The sequence below is a fragment of the Oncorhynchus kisutch genome, linkage group LG25, assembly GCF_002021735.2.
Source record: "Oncorhynchus kisutch isolate 150728-3 linkage group LG25, Okis_V2, whole genome shotgun sequence".
NCBI lineage: Eukaryota > Metazoa > Chordata > Actinopteri > Salmoniformes > Salmonidae > Oncorhynchus > Oncorhynchus kisutch.
The window spans coordinates 45,279,756-45,300,075 of record NC_034198.2 but is presented as its reverse complement, the minus strand read 5'-3'; the positions used below and the strand labels follow the sequence as shown (position 1 = coordinate 45,300,075).

The window sequence follows — 20,320 nt, the reverse complement described above, 5'->3', positions numbered from 1 at the left end:
AGGGATTCTGAAGACGTTATTTCCTGTTTATGTATTCATTAGTCTAACATATTTCATCGAGTCATTTACTAGTTATGTTTTTACATTGTGAAATGTTATCAGCACGAGGATTAAATATTGTGTCACCTTTTTCATAAATCTTCCGAGACTGCTGTGGATCAAACCTTGGAATCAGTAGCTTTTTGAAAGCAGGGACAATAGTTTACATTTAAATCTGATGCGGTATGCTTATACAGCACCAGTCAAATGTTTGGACACATCAACTCATTCAAGGGTTTTTCTTAATTTTTTAAAACTATTTACTACATGGTAGACTAATAGTGAAGACATCAACACATATTGAATCAGGTAGTAACCAAAAAAAAAAGAAGTGTTAAACAAATACAAATATAATTTTATATTTGAGATTCTTCAAAGTAGCCACCCTTTGCCTTGATGACAGCTTTGCACTCTTGGTATTCTCTCAACCAGCTTCATGAGGTAATCACCTGGAATGCATTTCATCTAACAGGTGTGCCTTGTTAAAAGTTCATTTGTGGTATTTCTTTCCTTCTAAATGTGTTTGAGCTAATCAGTTGTGTTGTGACAAGGTAGAGGTGGTATACAGAAGATACATATTATGGAACGAACAGCTCAAATTAGCAAAGAGAAACGACAGTCCATCATTACTTTAAGACATGAAGGTCAGTAAATCTGGAAAATTTCAAAGAACTTTGAATGTTTCTTCATTTGCAGTTGCAAATACAATCAAGCGCTATGATGAAACTGGCTCTCATGAGGACCGCCACAGGAAAGGAAGAGCCAGAGATACCTCTGCTGCAGAGGATACGTTCATTAGAGTTAACTGCACCTCAGATTGCAGCCCAAATAAATTCTTCACAGAGTTCAAGTAACAGACACATCTCAACATCAACTGTTCAGAGGAGACTGTGTGAATCAGGCCTTCATGGTCAAATTGCTGCAAAGAAACCACTACTAAAGGACACCAATAAGAAGAAGAGACTTGCTTGGGCCAAGAAACATGAGAAATGGACATTAGACCGGTGTAAATCTGTTCTTTGGTCTGATGAGTCCAAATATGAGATTTTCGGTTTCAACCACTGTGTATTTGTGAGACACAGAGTAAGTGAATGGATGATCTCCGCATGTGTGGTTCCCACCGTGAAGCATGGAGGAGGAGGTGTGATGGTGACACTGTCTGTGATTTTTTATTTATTTATTTATTGCACACTTAACCAGCATGGCTACCACAGTATTCTGCAGCGATACGCCATCCCATCTGGTTTGGGCTTAGTGGGACTATCATTTGTTTTTCAACAGGACAATGAACCAACACACCTCCATGCTGTGTAAAGGCTATTTGACCAAGAAGGAGAGTGAAGGTGCTGCATCAGATAACCTGGCCTCCACAATCACCCGACCTCAACCCAATTGAGATGGATTGGGATGAGTTGGACTGCAGAGTGAAGGAAAAGCAGCCAATAAGTGCTCAGCATATGTGGGAACTCCTTCAACACAGTCGGAAACGCATTCCAGGTGAAGCTGGTTGAGAGAATGCCAAGAGTGTGCAAAGCTGTCATCAAGGCAAAGGGTGTAAATAAGAATTTGTTCTTAACTGACTTGCCTAGTTAAACTAAAAAAACAATTATAATTTTGAATATCTTTGAAAAGCCATTAACTGTTGTGTGTATCTAGGAATATGCTATTTGCATTAGCAAACAAGTGCCTTATATATTATTATCTGTGAAAAGGTGCTTATTATGTACACTACCATTCCAAAGATGTTTCTGTTAAAGATATTGAAACACTAACGCTATCATGAATGAAAATTGGCATTATATAGAATAGAAATGATACCAGAACTAGATAGTAATTCACCACTGTGCTATATGAAATAAATACAAAAAAATGTAATGCTGCAATTGTTGACCAAATAATTGACTTGTTTTTAACTTTTTGTATGAAATAAAAAATGTTGCCTCCTTCCTAGTAAAAAGGAATGTACCTACAGTTATAGGACAGGTTACATGTGTATGCATTACTTCCTGAATGTACCCACAGTTATAGGACAGGTTACATGTGTATGCATTACTTCCTGAATGTACCTACAGTTATAGGACAGGTTACATGCGTATGCATTACTTCCTGAATGTACCTACAGTTATAGGACAGGTTACATGCGTATGCATTACTTCCTGAATGTATCTACAGTTATAGGACAGGTTACATGCGTATGCATTACTTCCTGAATGTATCTACAGTTATAGGACAGGTTACATGCGTATGCATTACTTCCTGAATGTACCTACAGTTATAGGACAGGTTACATGTGTATGCATTACTTCCTGAATGTACCCACAGTTATAGGACAGGTTACATGCGTATGCATTACTTCCTGAATGTACCTACAGTTATAGGACAGGTTACATGTGTATGCATTACTTCCTGAATGTACCTACAGTTATAGGACAGGTTACATGTGTATGCATTACTTCCTGAATGTACCTACAGTTATAGGACAGGTTACATGTGTATGCATTACTTCCTGAATGTACCTACAGTTATAGGACAGGTTACATGTGTATGCATTACTTCCTGAATGTACCTACAGTTATAGGACAGGTTACATGTGTATGCATTACTTCCTGAATGTACCTACAGTTATAGGACAGGTTACATGTGTATGCATTACTTCCTGAATGTACCTACAGTTATAGGACAGGTTACATGCGTATGCATTACTTCCTGAATGTACCTACAGTTATAGGACAGGTTACATGCGTATGCATTACTTCCTGAATGTACCTACAGTTATAGGACAGGTTACATGCGTATGCATTACTTCCTGAATGTACCTACAGTTATAGGACAGGTTACATGCGTATGCATTACTTCCTGAATGTACCTACAGTTATAGGACAGGTTACATGCGTATGCATTACTTCCTGAATGTACCTACAGTTATAGGACAGGTTACATGCGTATGCATTACTTCCTGAATGTACCTACAGTTATAGGACAGGTTACATGTGTATGCATTACTTCCTGAATGTACCTACAGTTATAGGACAGGTTACATGCGTATGCATTACTTCCTGAATGTTTGGATTGGAAGGAAGTTTATGTTTGTGCCAGTCTGTGTCATCATGCCAAATCCTTGGCTTGACAGGTGACCACGAGCAGATCTGGGAACAGGCTATAAAAACAGACCACAGATCTGGGACCAGGCTAAATCATATGGGTTCAAATGTAGAAGTACTGTAAAATGGTAAAGATCCGATGGAACTGTGTGAAGGGTGTTCTGATGGAACTGTGTGAAGGGTGTTCTGATGGAACTGTGTGAAGGGTGTTCTGATGGAACTGTGTGAAGGGTGTTCTGATGGAACTGTGTGAAGGGTGTTCTGATGGAACTGTGTGAAGGGTGTTCTGATGGAACTGTGTGAAGGGTGTTCTGATGGAACTGTGTGAAGGGTGTTCTGATGGAACTGTGTGAAGGGTGTTCTGATGGAACTGTGAAGGGTGCTTCAGCTCTTGCTGTGAAAAAGGTCTGTGAAACCCAACAGTATGCACAATAGGCCTGATTCAGACTTAAGAAACCTTTTCCTTTTTTACACTTTGAGTTAACCACTACTCAGAAGTTTGTATTTAGACTGACTACGCAGGTCCATAAGACTTTGCAACTCTCTCTCTCTCCTCTCTGAGGACCTGAGCCCTAGGACCATGCCTCAGGACTACCTGGCATGATGACTCCTTGCTGTCCCCAGTCCACCTGGTCGTGCTACTGCTCCTGTTAACTGTTCTGCCTGCGGCCATGGAACCCTGACCTGTTCACCCGATGTGCTACCTGTCCCTGACCTGCTGTTTTCAACTCTCTAGAGACAGCAGGAGCGGTAGAGATACTCTGAATGATCGGCTATGAAAAGCCAACTGACATTTACTCCTGAGGTGCTGACCTGTTGCACCCTCTACAACCACTGTGATTATTATTATTATTATTTGACCCTGCAGGTCATCTATGAACGTTTGAACATCTTGGCCACATTCTGTTATAATCTCCACCCAGCCACATCATGTTAGAGTCTTTCCACTCCTAAAGTAACAAAAGATCATTCCATTCAGACATCAGCCCGATAAGAAACTGAATCTTCTTGTATCCTACGTATTAGTCAAACTCAGCCCAAAACAGGCTACTTAACAGGATCCGTGGTGGAATGGAAGAGAGAAAAACAACATAGAAGAAAAGCACATTCAGAGCCGTTTCTCAATAAAGAGGAAATTAAAACATCTCTGATGTGCCGGTCCCCTGATGCTTACGCAGACAACTTGTTTCTTGGAAACATTCACATTGGATGAGTTAACACAGGGCCTAGTGGTAGAAATCATTTATCAAAAAGATCAAATCACAGAATAACTTTCCCCCTAAAAAAAAGTGTTTGACACAATATCCTGGGGAAAAGAGAAAAAAAACACACGCTATTGTCACTGTGTTTAAAGAGGAAGATCTAAACCTGATTTCAAACCTCGTTTGGTACTTGTTTACATTGGTATACAATCACATCTATTATACCTGGGAACAGATTTCTAAAATTAAAATAACTTGGAAATCATTTCCTCGTGTTTTTAAGTCTTTTATGTCCAACAATAATACAAATTAAATTTGAAAAAATTATAAAATCACACGAGGCTATTAGAAACCATCATGCCCGCTTCGTGGGCGTGCCCCATTTCCCCAATGTCGTGCACTATATAAGGAATAGGGTACAATTTGGGACTCCCAGACTACTTAAGCTCTCCACAGTCCGCGATGGTGATACTCTTGGAGGTACGCCCCGAACGAGAGCCGAACATCTCCACTTTCCTGATCACATCCAGTCCCTGGGTCACGCTGCCAAACACAACATGTTTGCCATCCAGCCTGAGATAGAAGAGGAAGAGGTTTATTCACTTTCCCCTGGATTGAGAAAGAAAATAATTGTCTGGGGACGTACTGTATGTAGAAAGCGTCTCAGCGTAGTCCTGATCTAGGATCAGGTCCTCCCTGCCCACACAACATTATTCTTTATGATATAAACTGATCCTACAGTGCCTCTAGAAAGTATTCAGACCCCTTGACTTTCATGATTGTTAAGTTACAGCCTCAAATGGATTACATCTTCTTTTCCCCCCTCAATCTACACACAATCCACCATAATGACAAAGCAAAAATATTCAATTTTTTTTGCTAATTTATTACAAATAAAAACTGAAATATTCCATAAGTATTCAGACCCTTTACTCAGTATTTTGCTGAAGCACCTTTGGCAGCGATTACAGCCTCGAGTCTTCTTGGGTATGATGCTACAAGCTTGGCACACCTGTATTTGGGGAGTTTCTCCCATTCTTCTCTTCAAATCCTCTCAAGCTCTGTCAGGTTGGATGGGGAGTGTCGCTGTACAGCTATTTTCAGGTCTCTCCAGAGATGTTCGATCGGGTTCAAGTTCGGGCTCTGGCTGGACCACTCAAGGTCATTGAGACTTGACCTGAAGACACACAACTGCATTGTCTAGGCTGTGTGCTTAGGGTCGTTGGAAGGTGAACCTTCACCCCAGTCTGAGGTCCTGAGCGCTCTGGAGCAGGTTTTCATCAAGGATCTTTCTGTACTTTGCTCCGTTCATCTTTCCCCTCGATCCTGACTAGTCTCCTAGTCCCTCCTAGGCCGCTGAAAAACATCCCCACAGCATGATGCTGCCAACACCATGCTTCACCGTAGGGATGGTGCCAGGTTTCCTCCAGATATGACACTTGGCATTTAGGCCAAAGAGTTCAATCTTTGTTTCATCAGACCAGAGAATATTGTTTCTCATGGTCTGAGAGTCTTTAGGAAAACTCCAAGCGGGCTGTCATGTGCCTTTTATTGAGGAGTGGTCTTCCGTCTGGCCACTCTGCCATAAAGGCCTGATTGGTGGAGTGCTGCAGAGATGGTTGTCCTTCTGGAAGGTTCTCCCATCTCCACAGAGGAACTCTGGACCTCTGTCAGAGTGACCATCAGGTTCTTGGTCACCTCCCTGACCAAGGTCCTTGTCCCCAGTTTGGCCGGGTGTCCAGCTCTAGGAAGAGTCTTGATGGTTCCAAACTTCTTCCATTTAAGAATGATGGAGGCCACTGTGTTCTTGGGGACCTTCAATGCTGCCTAAATGTTTTGGTACCCTTCCCCAGATTTGTGCCCCGACACAATCCTCTCAGAGCTCTGCGGACAATTCCTTTGACCTCATGGCTTGGTTTCTGCTCTGACACACACAGTCAACTGTGGGACCTTATATAGACAGGTGTGTGCCTTTCCAAATCACATCCAATCAATTGAATTTACCACAGGTGGACTCCTATCAAGTTGTAGAAACATCCCAAGGATGATCAGGATGAAAACAGGATGCAACTGAGTTTTTAAAGTCTCGTAGCAAAGGGTCTGAATACTTATGCAAATAAAGGTATTTGTTTATTTTAAATACATTTGCTAAAATTTCAACAACAAAAAAAACGGTTTATGCGTATTGTGTGTAGATTGCTGAGGATCTTTAAAACAATCTATTTTAGAATAAGGCTGTCAAGGTGTCTGAATACTTTCAGAATGTATATCTGCAGTCCTACTCAGACACTATCAACACAGCAGGCCCTGGTCTGTTTCTCTGTCCGTACCACTCTGTCTTGTCGGTGCAGATGAAGAACTGAGAGCCGTTGGTGTTGGGCCCAGCGTTGGCCATTGACAGAATGCCTAAATGGAAAAACGAAACACCACATTACATTATGTAACTAGACCCTAAGTGATGCCTGTCAAGTTAGCTTGAGGTACTGTACACAAACACTCGTCAAGACAAGCCGAGTTTCAGTTCGTATGACAACATCCTTGATATCAAGTTAGTGATCTGAAATATCAAGAGGCCTAATTACTCAGAATCAGAAACAGCTAGATTTGGTCAATTGATTCTTTATGGCTGTGTTAACCGAAATAGGTAATCGTCCTCAACCACAATAAGTTGGTTATGCAGTAAGGCTCTCGTTGAAACATCCGCAATGCAATGCTTCCATCTAGTGGTATGAAGGGGGAAATTACCCAAAAAAGGTAGGCTACAGTATTCTGGAAATACATTTAAAATCTAGAATGTTCCCAGATCATTTTAATCTAGAATGTTCCCAGATCATTTTAATCTAGAATGTTCCCAGATCATTTTAATCTAGAATGTTCCCGGATCATTTTAATCTAGAATGTTCCCGGATCATTTTAATCTAGAATGTTCCCGGATCATTTTAATCTAGAATGTTCCCAGATCATTTTAATCTAGAATGTTCCCGGATCATTTTAATCTAGAATGTTCCCGGATCATTTTAATCTAGAATGTTCCCGGATCATTTTAATCTAGAATGTTCCCGGATCATTTTAATCTAGAATGTCAATCTATCACTTGTCAATTCCATTGCAGTGAGTCGTCGGCAAGCCATTTCTTTCACATGATAACGAGCGATTGGGAGTTGGCATAATAGCACAAACAGAATGACACTCAGGCAAGATCAGGTCAACTTCAACCCAGACAAAACAGAAAGGGTGAATCACTTACCAGGTCCCGTGTGCTTCAGTTCGAAGTTCTCGTCTTTGAATTTGAGTCCGTAGATAGATTTCCCTCCGGTTCCATTGTGATTAGTGAAGTCTCCCCCCTACAGAGTCACATAGACACACATTCAGAGGGGTCAGAGAAAGGCATGTGTTTGGGGCAAGATACCATGAGTTACCACAATACTAATAAAGAAAGGTATAGGTGATAATTAGGGGTTCTCAAACTAAAACAAACATTACTTGACATACCTGGCACATGAACTGAGGGATGATCCTGTGGAAGATGGATCCCTTGTAGCCAAAACCATGTTCTCCTGTGCACAGTGCTCTGAAATTCTCTGAGAGGGAGAAATAATGGTTTAGCCAGGGCTCTCCAACCCTGTTCCAGGAGAGACATCATCCTGTAGGTTTTTCACTCTAGCCCCCAGTTGTAAACTAACCTGATGTCAGTTTATCAACCAGCTAATTAGAGTCAGGTGCGCTAGAGGTTGCTAGGTTGTAGTGGAAACCTACAGGACGGTAGCTCTCCGGGAACACGGTGGGAGAGCCCTTGTTATAGGGTTACAACATGAACAACAGGATGTACGAATACAATAACTTTTATTCAAAGTATGAATTACACACACACACTCTCTGGACTCTGACATTACTCGTTTTGATAGGTTCTAATTTCTTCTTTTTTTTTTTTAAACATTGGGATTATGTGTGTATTATTAGAAATGAATGCTCTATTGGAGCTAGAAACATAGGTGGTGAAGCATTAAACTGAAGTTGATCGATCCCTTGAGGGAGGAGCAGATTTTGTTGTTGTATATAAAACAGTAAAACTTAGCAACTTCAACTCTTGCAAATTTTCTCATGAAAATTATATTTCAACACTCGGCTGCTCAGGCAAATTTGCCAAACTACTAAACTTGGAACCAATCAAAACTCCTGTACATACCCCTCGTGATGAAGGCAACCAATGACCTGCTTCTATCTACGATGTAAACACAGCCTCTTGTGAAAACGTAAACCTGCTGTCTGATTATGCTAGAGGATCAGATATGGCTAGCTAGCTAGCTCCCAGACTGAAGAGGATCAGATATAGCTAACTCCCAGACGGAGGAGTATCAGATATAGCTAGCTAGCTATCTCCCAGACGGAGGAGTATCAGATATAGCTAGCTAGCTACCTCCCAGACGGAGGAGTATCAGATATAGCTAGCTAGCTCCCAGACGGAGGAGTATCAGATATAGCTAGCTAGCTAGCTAGCTCCCAGACGGAGGAGTATCAGATATAGCTAGCTAGCTCCCAGACGGAGGAGTATCAGATATAGCTAGCTAGCTAGCTCCCAGACTGAAGAGTATCAGATATAGCTAGCTAGCTAGCTCCCAGACTGAAGAGTATCAGATATAGCTAGCTAGCTAGCTCCCAGACGGAGGAGTATCAGATATAGCTAGCTAGCTCCCAGACGGAGGAGTATCAGATATAGCTAGCTAGCTAGCTCCCAGACTGAAGAGAATCAGATATAGCTAGCTAGCTAGCTCCCAGACGGAAGAGTATCAGATATAGCTAGCTCCCAGACGGAAGAGTATCAGATATAGCTAGCTCCCAGACGGAAGAGTATCAGATATAGTTAGCTCCCAGACGGAGGAGGATCAGATATAGCTAGCTAGCTCCCAGACGGAGGAGTATCATATGTAGCTAGCTAGCTCCCAGACTGAAGAGTATCAGATATAGCTAGCTAGCTCCCAGACGGAGGAGTATCAGATATAGCTAGCTAGCTCCCAGACTGAAGAGTATCAGATATAGCTAGCTAGCTCCCAGACGGAGGAGTATCAGATATAGCTAGCTAGCTCCCAGACGGAGGAGTATCAGATATAGCTAGCTCCCAGACGGAGGAGTATCAGATATAGCTAGCTCCCAGACGGAGGAGTATCAGATATAGCTAGCTCCCAGACGGAAGAGTATCAGATATAGCTAGCTCCCAGACGGAAGAGTATCAGATATAGCTAGCTCCCAGACGGAAGAGTATCAGATATAGCTAGCTCCCAGACGGAAGAGTATCAGATATAGCTAGCTCCCAGACGGAGGAGTATCAGATATAGCTAGCTCCCAAACGGAGGAGTATCAGATTATAGCTAGCTCCCCAGACTGAAGAGGATCAGATATAGCTAGCTAGCTCCCAGACGGAGGAGTATCAGATATAGCTAGCTAGCTCCCAGACTGAAGAGGATCAGATATAGCTAGCTAGCTCCCAGACGGAGGAGTATCAGATATAGCTAGCTAGCTCCCAGACTGAAGAGGATCGGATATAGCTAGCTCCCAGACGGAGGAGTATCAGATATAGCTAGCTAGCTCCCAGACGGAGGAGTATCAGATATAGCTAGCTAGCTCCCAGACGGAGGAGTATCAGATATAGCTAGCTAGCTCCCAGACGGAGGAGTATCAGATATAGCTAGCTCCCAGACGGAGGAGTATCAGATATAGCTAGCTCCCAGACGGAGGAGTATCAGATATAGCTAGCTCCCGACGGAGGAGTATCAGATATAGCTAGCTCCCAGACGGAGGAGTATCAGATATAGCTAGCTCCCAGACGGAGGAGTATCAGATATAGCTAGCTCCCAGACGGAGGAGTATCAGATATAGCTAGCTCCCAGACGGAAGAGGATCGGATATAGCTAGCTCCCAGATGGAGGAGTATCAGATATAGCTAGCTAGCTCCCAGACGGAGGAGTATCAGATATAGCTAGCTCCCAGACGGAGGAGAATCAGATATAGCTAGCTAGATCCCAGACTGAGGAGTATCAGATATAGCTAGCTCCCAGACGGAAGAGTATCACATATAGCTAGCTCCCAGACGGAAGAGTATCAGATATAGCTAGCTAGCTCCCAGACTGAAGAGGATCAGATATAGCTAGCTAGCTCCCAGACGGAAGAGGATCAGATATAGCTAACTCCCAGACGGAGGAGTATCAGATATAGCTAGCTAGCTATCTCCCAGACGGAGGAGTATCAGATATAGCTAGCTAGCTCCCAGACGGAGGAGTATCAGATATAGCTAGCTAGCTAGCTAGCTCCCAGACGGAGGAGTATCAGATATAGCTAGCTAGCTAGCTCCCAGACTGAGGAGTATCAGATATAGCTAGCTAGCTAGCTAGCTCCCAGACGGAGGAGTATCAGATATAGCTAGCTAGCTAGCTAGCTCCCAGACGGAGGAGTATCAGATATAGCTAGCTAGCTAGCTAGCTCCCAGACGGAGGAGTATCAGATATAGCTAGCTAGCTCCCAGACGGAGGAGTATGAGATATAGCTAGCTCCCAGACGGAGGAGTATCAGATATAGCTAGCTCCCAGACGGAGGAGTATCAGATATAGCTAGCTCCCAGACGGAAGAGTATCAGATATAGCTAGCTCCCAGACGGAAGAGTATCAGATATAGCTAGCTCCCAGACGGAAGAGTATCAGATATAGCTAGCTCCCAGACGGAGGAGTATCAGATATAGCTAGCTCCCAGACGGAGGAGTATCAGATATAGCTAGCTCCCAAACGGAGGAGTAATCAGATATAGCTAGCTCCCAGACGGAGGAGTATCACATATAGCTAGCTCCCAGACTGAAGAGGATCAGATATAGCTAGCTAGCTCCCAGACGGAGGAGTATCAGATAGCTAGCTCCAGACTGAAGTACAAAAACTCCCCCAGACTGGAAGGAGTACTCAGATATAGCTAGCTAGCTCCCAGGACGGAGGAGTATCAGATATAGCTAGCTAGCTCCCAGACGGAGGAGTATCAGATATAGCTAGCTAGCTCCCAGACGGAGGAGTATCAGATATAGCTAGCTAGCTCCCAGACGGAGGAGTATCAGATATAGCTAGCTAGCTCCCAGACGAGGAGTATCAGATATAGCTAGCTAGCTCCAGACTGAGGAGTATCAGATATAGCTAGCTAGCTCCAACGGAGGAGTAACTCAGATTAGCTAGCTCCCAGACGGAGGAGTATCAGATATAGCTAGCTCCCAGACGGAGGAGTATCAGATATAGCTAGCTCCCAGACGGAGGAGTATCAGATATAGCTAGCTCCCAGACGGAGGAGTATCAGATATAGCTAGCTCCCAGACGGAGGAGTATCAGATATAGCTAGCTCCCAGACTGAAGAGGATCGGATATAGCTAGCTCCCAGACGGAGGAGTATCAGATATAGTTAGCTAGCTCCGAGACTGAGGAGTATCAGATATAGCTAGCTAGCTCCCAGACGGAGGAGTATCAGATATAGCTAGCTCCCAGACGGAGGAGAATCAGATATAGCTAGCTAGATCCAGACTGAGGAGTATCAGATATAGCTAGCTAGCTCCCAGACGGAGGAGTATCAGATATAGCTAGCTCCCAGACGGAAGAGTATCACATATAGCTAGCTCCCAGACGGAAGAGTATCAGATATAGCTAGCTAGCTCCCAGACTGAAGAGGATCAGATATAGCTAGCTCCCAGACGGAAGAGTATCAGATATAGCTAGCTAGCTCCCAGACGGAGGAGTATCAGATATAGCTAGCTAGCTCCCAGACGGAAGAGTAGCAGATATAGCTAGCTAGCTCCCAGACGGAGGAGTATCAGATATAGCTAGCTCCCAGACGGAGGAGTATCAGATATAGCTAGCTCCCAGACGGAGGAGTATCAGATATAGCTAACTCCCAGACGGAGGAGTATCAGATATAGCTAGCTCCCAGACGGAGGAGTATCAGATATAGCTAGCTCCCAGACGGAGGAGTATCAGATATAGCTAGCTCCCAGACGGAGGAGTATCAGATATAGCTAGCTCCCAGACGGAGGAGTATCAGATATAGCTAGCTCCCAGACGGAAGAGTATCAGATATAGCTAGCTCCCAGACGGAGGAGTATCAGATATAGCTAGCTCCCAGACGGAGGAGTATCAGATATAGCTAGCTCCCAGACGGAGGAGTATCAGATACAGCTAACTCCCAGACGGAGGAGTATCAGATACAGCTAGCTCCCAGACGGAAGAGTATCAGATATAGCTAGCTCCCAGACGGAGGAGTATCAGATATAGCTAGCTCCCAGACGGAGGAGTATCAGATATAGCTAACTCCCAGACGGAGGAGTATCAGATATAGCTAGCTCCCAGACGGAGGAGTATCAGATATAGCTAACTCCCAGACGGAGGAGTATCAGATATAGCTAGCTCCCAGACGGAGGAGTATCAGATATAGCTAGCTCCCCAGACGGAGGAGTATCAGATATAGCTAACTCCCAGACGGAGGAGTATCAGATTAGCTAGCTCCCAGACGGAGGAGTATCAGATATAGCTAGCTCCCAGACGGAGGAGTATCAGATATAGCTAACTCCCAGACGGAGGAGTATCAGATATAGCTAACTCCCAGACGGAGGAGTATCAGATATAGCTAACTCCCAGACGGAGGAGTATCAGATATAGCTAGCTCCCAGACGGAGGAGTATCAGATATAGCTAGCTCCCAGACGGAGGAGTATCAGATATAGCTAACTCCCAGACGGAGGAGTATCAGATATAGCTAGCTCCCAGACGGAGGAGTATCAGATATAGCTAACTCCCAGACGGAGGAGTATCAGATATAGCTAACTCCCAGACGGAGGAGTATCAGATATAGCTAGCTCCCAGACGGAAGAGTATCAGATATAGCTAGCTCCCAGACGGAGGAGTATCAGATATTAGCTAGCTAGCTCCCAGACGGAGGAGTATCAGATATAGCTAGCTCCCAGACGGAGGAGTATCAGATATAGCTAGCTCCCAGACGGAGGAGTATCAGATATAGCTAGCTAGCTCCCAGACGGAGGAGTATCAGATATAGCTAACTCCCAGACGGAGGAGTATCAGATATAGCTAACTCCCAGACGGAAGAGTATCAGATATAGCTAACTCCCAGACGGAAGAGTATCAGATATAGCTAACTCCCAGACGGAGGAGTATCAGATATAGCTAACTCCCAGACGGAAGAGTATCAGATATAGCTAGCTAGCTCCAAGACTGAAATTAGATACATATCTGTTTGAGTGCACTTGAAATATGGAGCAGGCATTACAACTTGTCTTGAGCATATGAAGAGGTAGCTCTGTGGAGCATTAGACAATTTGTCAGCTAGCCAATGTGTCAGGTTAGATGAGCCAGCTACTGTAAATGTCAATTTGTCAGCTAGCCAATGTGTCAGGTTAGACTAGACAGCTACTGTAAATGTGGCAGCTGGCCAATGTGTCAGATTAGACTATCCAGCTACTGTAAATGTCAATTTGTCAGCTAGCCAATGTGTCAGATTAGACTAGCCAGCTACTGTAAATGTCAATTTGTCAGCTAGCCAATGTGTCAGGTTAGACTAGCCAGCTACTGTAAATGCCAATGTGTGTTTCATTAGCTCTCACTCCTCTGTCAGTGAATTCATATAGTTGAAATCAGGATTTGGCATGATTATACACACACGCACAGTGTATTCGGAAAGGACTCCTTGACTATTTCCACATTTTGTTACGTTACAGCCTTATTGTAAAATGTAATGCAGTTTTCCTCCCTCTTCAATCTACACACAATAACCCATAATGACAAAGCAAAAACAGTTTGGGGGATATTTTTGCTATTTTAGTACAAATAAATGGAAATATCACATTTTACACAAGTATTCAGACCCCTTTACTCGGTACTTTGAAACACCTTTGGCAGCAAATTTAATCAATTTGAGAATAGGCTGTAACGTAACAAATGTGGAAAAAGTAAAGGGGTCTGAATACTTTGTGAAGGTATGTACGAACCAAGACCACCATCGTCAAGTATGTCACCATTTGAGTACCCGGGGGCAAGTAGCAAAGTTGTCTCAGGCAGTATTTAATATACTATAACCTACTATATAACTAATATACAACACAACATGCAAAGTGTTGGTCCCATGTTTCATGAGCTGAACTAAAGATACCAGAAATTTCCAGAAACAAAAAGCTTATTTCTCTCAAATGTTTTACATCCCTTTTAGGGAGCATTTCTCCTTCACAAAAGGTAATCCATCCACCTGACAGGTGTGGCCTATCAAAAGATGATTAAAAGCATGATCATTACACAAGTGCACCTTGTGCTGGGGACAAAAGGCCACTAAAATGTGCAGTTGTGTCACACAACACAATGCTACTGCCTACCCCGGTCGACGCTGGTCCAATTGTACGCCGCCATATGGGACTCCCAATCATGGCCGGTTGTGATACAACCTTTCGAACCAGGGACTGTAGTGACACCTCTTGCACTAAATGCAGTGCCTTAGACCGCTGCAACCACTTGGGAGCCTGTTGCCTTTCCAGCTAGAGAACATACAAGTATTTATTTAAAAAAATATACATCATTGACAACAAACGGAAATGCGTTTCAGAATAAATATACACAATATGTAAAAAAAAAAAAAAAAAACAAACAGCTCCTCCCGACAGAGATCGATCATCTCTAAAAGTAAAAAACAGACTAGTACAGCCCACCACCTAATAAGCATTTCACCGCACATGATGTATGTGACCAATAAAGTTAGATTTGATTAATACGACTGAATAGAGTTGTTCTCCCCCTACCTGCTGTTTTGGGCACAACATCTGCATTCAGCTGCAAAATAAAATAAAAATGGCATATGTTATGAGACAGTCAGTTGCATGCAGCTAGCTAAATCGGATTAAATTATGCTATAATACAGAATTCATTGTTATATAAAGCCTGAACTAATGCCCGCAAAAATCACGTAAATTACAAGCCAGAATGTTGAATACAATTACATTTAAAAAGGAAAACACTACCAGTTGTCCTTTTGCTGCTTGAAATGTTAGGAAAGTATTTTTTTTAAACTTTCTAGAGAGCCGGTATGGTTGGATATGCAGTTCTCTCGTCAATAGCTAACAGAAGCAATGAGAGGATGAAGAACAAAATCAGTGACTTCGGGAAAATATTCAGACCCCTTGACTTTTTCCACAATGTTACCTTACAGCCTTATTCTAAAACGGATTGAAATAGTTTCCCCTCCCCTTTATTCATTTATTTAACTAGGCAATTCAGTTAAGAACAAAATCTTATTTACAATGACTGCCTACTCCGGATGACGCTGGGCCGAATGTGCGCCGCCCTATGGGACTCCCAATCATGGGCGGATGTGATTCAGCCTGGATTCGAACCAGGGTGTCGCCTCTTGCACTGAGATGTAGTGCCTTAGACAGCTGCGCCACTCAGGAGCACACACAGAAATCTTTGCTAATTTATTAAAATTAAACAGAATTATTACATTTACGTATTCAGACTATTTAGTACTTTGTTGAAGCACCTTTGGCAGCGATTAGAGCCTCAAGTCTTAGGTATGATGGTACAAGCTTGGTACAGCTGTATTTGGAGAGTTTCTCCCATTCTTTTCTGCACATCCTCTCAAGCTCTGTCAGGTTGGATGGGGAGCGTTGCTGCACAACTATATTCCGTTCTCTGCTAGGGTTCTTTGTAACGTTGGAAGGTGAACCTTCACCCCCAGTCAGAGGTCCTGAGCACTATGAAGCAGGTTTTCATCAAGGATCTCTATGTACTTTGCTCCGTTCATATTTGATTTGATCCTGACCAGTCTCCCCAGTCCCTGAAAACATCGCCACAACAAGATGCTGCCTCCACCATGCTTCACCATAGGTGGTGTCAGGTTTCCACCAGATGTGACGCTTGGCATTCAGGCCAAAGAGTTCAATATTGGTTTCATCAGATCAGAGAATTGTGTTTCTCATGATCTGAGAGTCTTTAGGTGGCCTTTTGGCAACTCGAAGCGGGCTGTTGTGTGCCTTTTACTGAGGAGTGGCTTCCCGCCTGGCCACTCTACCATAAAGGCCTAACTGGTGGACTGCTGCAGAGATGGGAGAACCTTCCAGAAGGACAACCATCTCCACAGAGGAACTCTAGAGCTCGGTCAGAGTGACCATCGGGTTCTTGGTCACCACCCTGACCAAGGTCCTTGTCCCCAGTGTGGCCGGGTGTCCAGCCTCTAGGAAGAGTCTTGATGGTTCCAAATTCTTCCATTTAAGAATGATGGAGGCCACTGTGTTCTTGGGGACCTTCAATGCTGCCTAAATGTTTTGGTCTCCTTCCCCAGATCGGCGCCTCTAAATAATCCTGTCTCGGCGCTCAACGGACAATTTCTTCAACCTCATGGCTTGGTCTTTGCTCTGACATGCACTGTCAACTGTAGGACCTTATATAGACAGGTGTGTGCCTTTCCAAATCATGTGCAATCAATTGAATTTACCACAGATGGACTCCAAGCAAGTTGTAGAAACATCTCAAGGATGATCAATGGAAACAGGATGCAAGCCTGAACTCAATTGAGTCTCATAGCAAAGTGTCTGAATACTTATGTAAATAAGTTTAAAAAATGTTTTTATAAAATGACTAAAACCCATTGTTACCATTATGGGGTATGGTCCATTGTTATCATTATGGGATATGGTGGGTAGATTTTTATTTATTTAATCAATGTCCTTAATTTTAGAGTAAGGCTATAACATCAAAATGTGGAAAAAGTCAAGGGGTCTGAATACTTTCTGAAGCACACACACACCACACACACACCACACACACACACACACCACACACACACATATATATATATATCTATATTAAATATACATCTGGTGGACATGGTGCCCAAGTGAACCATATACCTACTAAAAGTATGGTAAACACTTTATTTTGTTTAAAAATCTCGAACAATTGAAGGATAAGTTTAAATGTAATTTTGTTACACGTTCTGGCGTTTAAATTCCGATGTCCAACTGATGCATATTACACGTTTTGTTTTGCTTAATGTCTAGCCCGCATTTGACACACGGGCTTCGCTTTTCATTCCCCTAGTTAAATGCTGGTTAGTAATAGTCTGTACTACCACACAGTAAAACAACTCACGAGATGAACATATTGAACACATGCGGCTTCATTTGACAATTAATGACTTCCGCCGGAACACAAAGAGTTTGATGCATCTGGTGGACATGAGGAATATTACAAGATTTTACCGGCATCCGTTTCAGGCTGCATATACACCAAATAATTGCGGATTAAATCAGACTAGTACCTAGTTTGTACAGTAGGCCCAGTTCTACAGGGCTGGCATACTAACTAGATGTGCTGTAATTTAGGTCCAAACTGAGCGTTCTTCGCGTCGGTTTCCAGTCGCATCTGATGCATTATCAGAAGCATACATCATCATCTCAAAGGCCGAGGCCCAAAACAAATGAACTATTTAATAGCCCAGTTAGGTAAACCATCGGATCAAGTTCTTAGTAAAGACAACTGAACTCACCTCGAATGTTACTCTTCGACGGGCTGGTTGTCAGCTGCAATGTCAAAGTAGACGACCGGGTTGGCGGCTGCAGGGCCAGCAGAACACATCCGAGCGGCGGTAAACGCCAACGAACGTCCTGAAATGAGCCTGACCCTACTCGGTAAAGCGGCAAGTAGCATTTTTAAGGCTGGGTGTGAACATAAAATGGACTTGAGATGGTGTGAAGTACCACGTTAAGTGGTTACATATGCCGCTGTGACCGCACGGAGGAAGTTCTTCCCTAAGATCTCGGAAGAATATCTACGGTTTGTTAAACTCGGAGGCGCAACATCGCGAGAGTTCCGGGAACGCTTTAGAAACAGAATGGGAAGATCAGGCCTGGGTTTGAGAAGTGAAACATTATTCCTTAGTTGTTCATTTTCTCGAAACCTAAAGGCACAACCTCGATTAGAGCCAATGTCTTAAATAGTTGAACATGTTATTACTCCAACCTCGTGAAAGTGACAAACTGACACGTTTTTAATTTTCGTCAAAACAACTTTATATTGATGGAGTGTCTTTTGATTTGACTGTCTGCACATGCGCAGTTCGGCTCGAGACACCAATGGAACTAGATGCACAAGCGTTTCGCTACACTCGCAATTACATCTGATAACCATGTGTATGTGACAAATAACATTTTATAATGCGAATATTCAACTTTTGCTGCACACATCCAGATGACGCTGTGTAGTATTTTGCGCTCAACACTGTTGGTGTGACCTAGGCATTAGACCTTATAACGTGTTTCGATGAATAGATAGATACAGTAAAGAGGTCAATGTGGTTTGGATATACACTGAACAGAAATATAATTGCAACATGTAAAGTGCTGTTTTCATGAGCTGAAATAAAATATCCCAGAAATGTTCCATATGCACAAAATATTTATTTCTGTCAAATTGTGTGCACGGAGGGCTCGTGTTTTGGAAGACGCATGGCGCTCGACCTTCCCCTCTCCCGAAACCGTCCAGGAGTTGCAGTGATGGGACAAAACTGTAACTAACATTTGGATATCACAAAATAGGGGAGACAAAGGGGTAAAAAGTACCACAAGATAAATAAGATAGGCCACACCTGTCAGGTAGATGGATTATCAAGAAGCTGATTTAACAGCATGATCAATACACCAGTGCTGACGTTGAGGGAGAGATTGTTGACCTGCCAGATCTCTGACCACCTCGCTGTAGGCTGTCTCATCGTTGAGGGGGAGGTTGTTGTCCTGGCACCACACTGCCAGATCTCTGACCACCTCGCTGTAGGCTGTCTCATCGTTGTCGGTGATCATCATCGTGTCCTCGACAAACTTAATGATGATGTTGGAGTCGTGCGTAGCCACGCAGTCGTGGGTGAACAGGGAGTACAGGAGGGGGACTGAGCACACACCCCTGAGGGGCCCCCTGTGTTGAGGGTCAGTGTGGCAGATGTGTTGTTGCCTATGTAACTGATGTGAAACGTCTAGCTTAGTTAGCGGTGCGCGCTAAATAGCGTTTCAATCGGTGACGTCACTTGCTCTGAGACCTTGAAGTAGTGGTTCCCCTTGCTCTGCAAGGGCCGTGGCTTTTGTGAAGCGATGGGTAACGATGCTTCGAGGGTGACTGTTGTTGATGTGTGCAGAGGGTCCCTGGTTCGCGCCGGGTATGGGCGAGGGTATAAAGTTATACTGTTACACCTACCCTCACCATTTGGTCAAACGGCAGTAAAGCATGGATCATCATGTCACCAGAATAAGACTCAGTATTTATCTGAAAGGAGCATCAAGCTCATCACCGTGCACTTTCACCACCCTGTGAAGTTCATCATAACTGATTTCATCTGTAGCCTAATAAACTGCTAGCCCAAAGGCCGGCAGATGGAGATATTAATCTGATATTGATGGTTTCATCTGACCGTGCGAACTCATTGTATGCAGCCGGCAATACACTCATACCCATCGTGGGCCAGTTAGTAACATTCTCCGTTCAGGCTGCAAAGGCATCGATTTTCTCCTTAACTAGATTTAATGGCTTACCGTCTGGACGGTAAGAAGGAAACGACTCAATATCACCCACTATCTGCTGGCCTTGGGCTAATGAACTGCCTGGTTCCCCGAGCCGTAGTGGGAGGACCACTCACCATATCATCACGTGACTCCAAGTTGACTTTGCATAAAAAATTGTGGATAGAAATGTGGTTAGTGTAAATTTTTGACAAATAATTTACAACACGTTACTGTTTTTAAATCAAATTAACATAATGTGTCCTGACTATTTTATCAGTTATATGGTATATATACAAAAACCATCAAGCGCTATGATGAAACTGGCTCTCATGAGGACCGGCACAGGAATGGAAGACACAGAGTTACCTCTGCTGCAGAGGATACGTTCATTCGAGTTTCCAGCCTCAGAAATTGCAGCCC

General features: G+C 43.4%; 1 pseudogene across 1 annotated transcript; it reads right to left on the bottom strand.

Moving 5' to 3' along the window:
• Positions 1-4,366: 4,366 nt before the first annotated feature.
• Positions 4,367-18,199, bottom strand: LOC109883831 (peptidyl-prolyl cis-trans isomerase A-like; annotated as a pseudogene). Its single transcript, XR_004205493.1, has 6 exons — positions 17,899-18,199; positions 15,155-15,185; positions 7,835-7,923; positions 7,590-7,686; positions 6,673-6,748; positions 4,367-4,915 (listed from the first exon to the last, which is right to left on the bottom strand). The product of XR_004205493.1 is annotated as a peptidyl-prolyl cis-trans isomerase A-like (transcript).
• Positions 18,200-20,320: the final 2,121 nt, after the last annotated feature.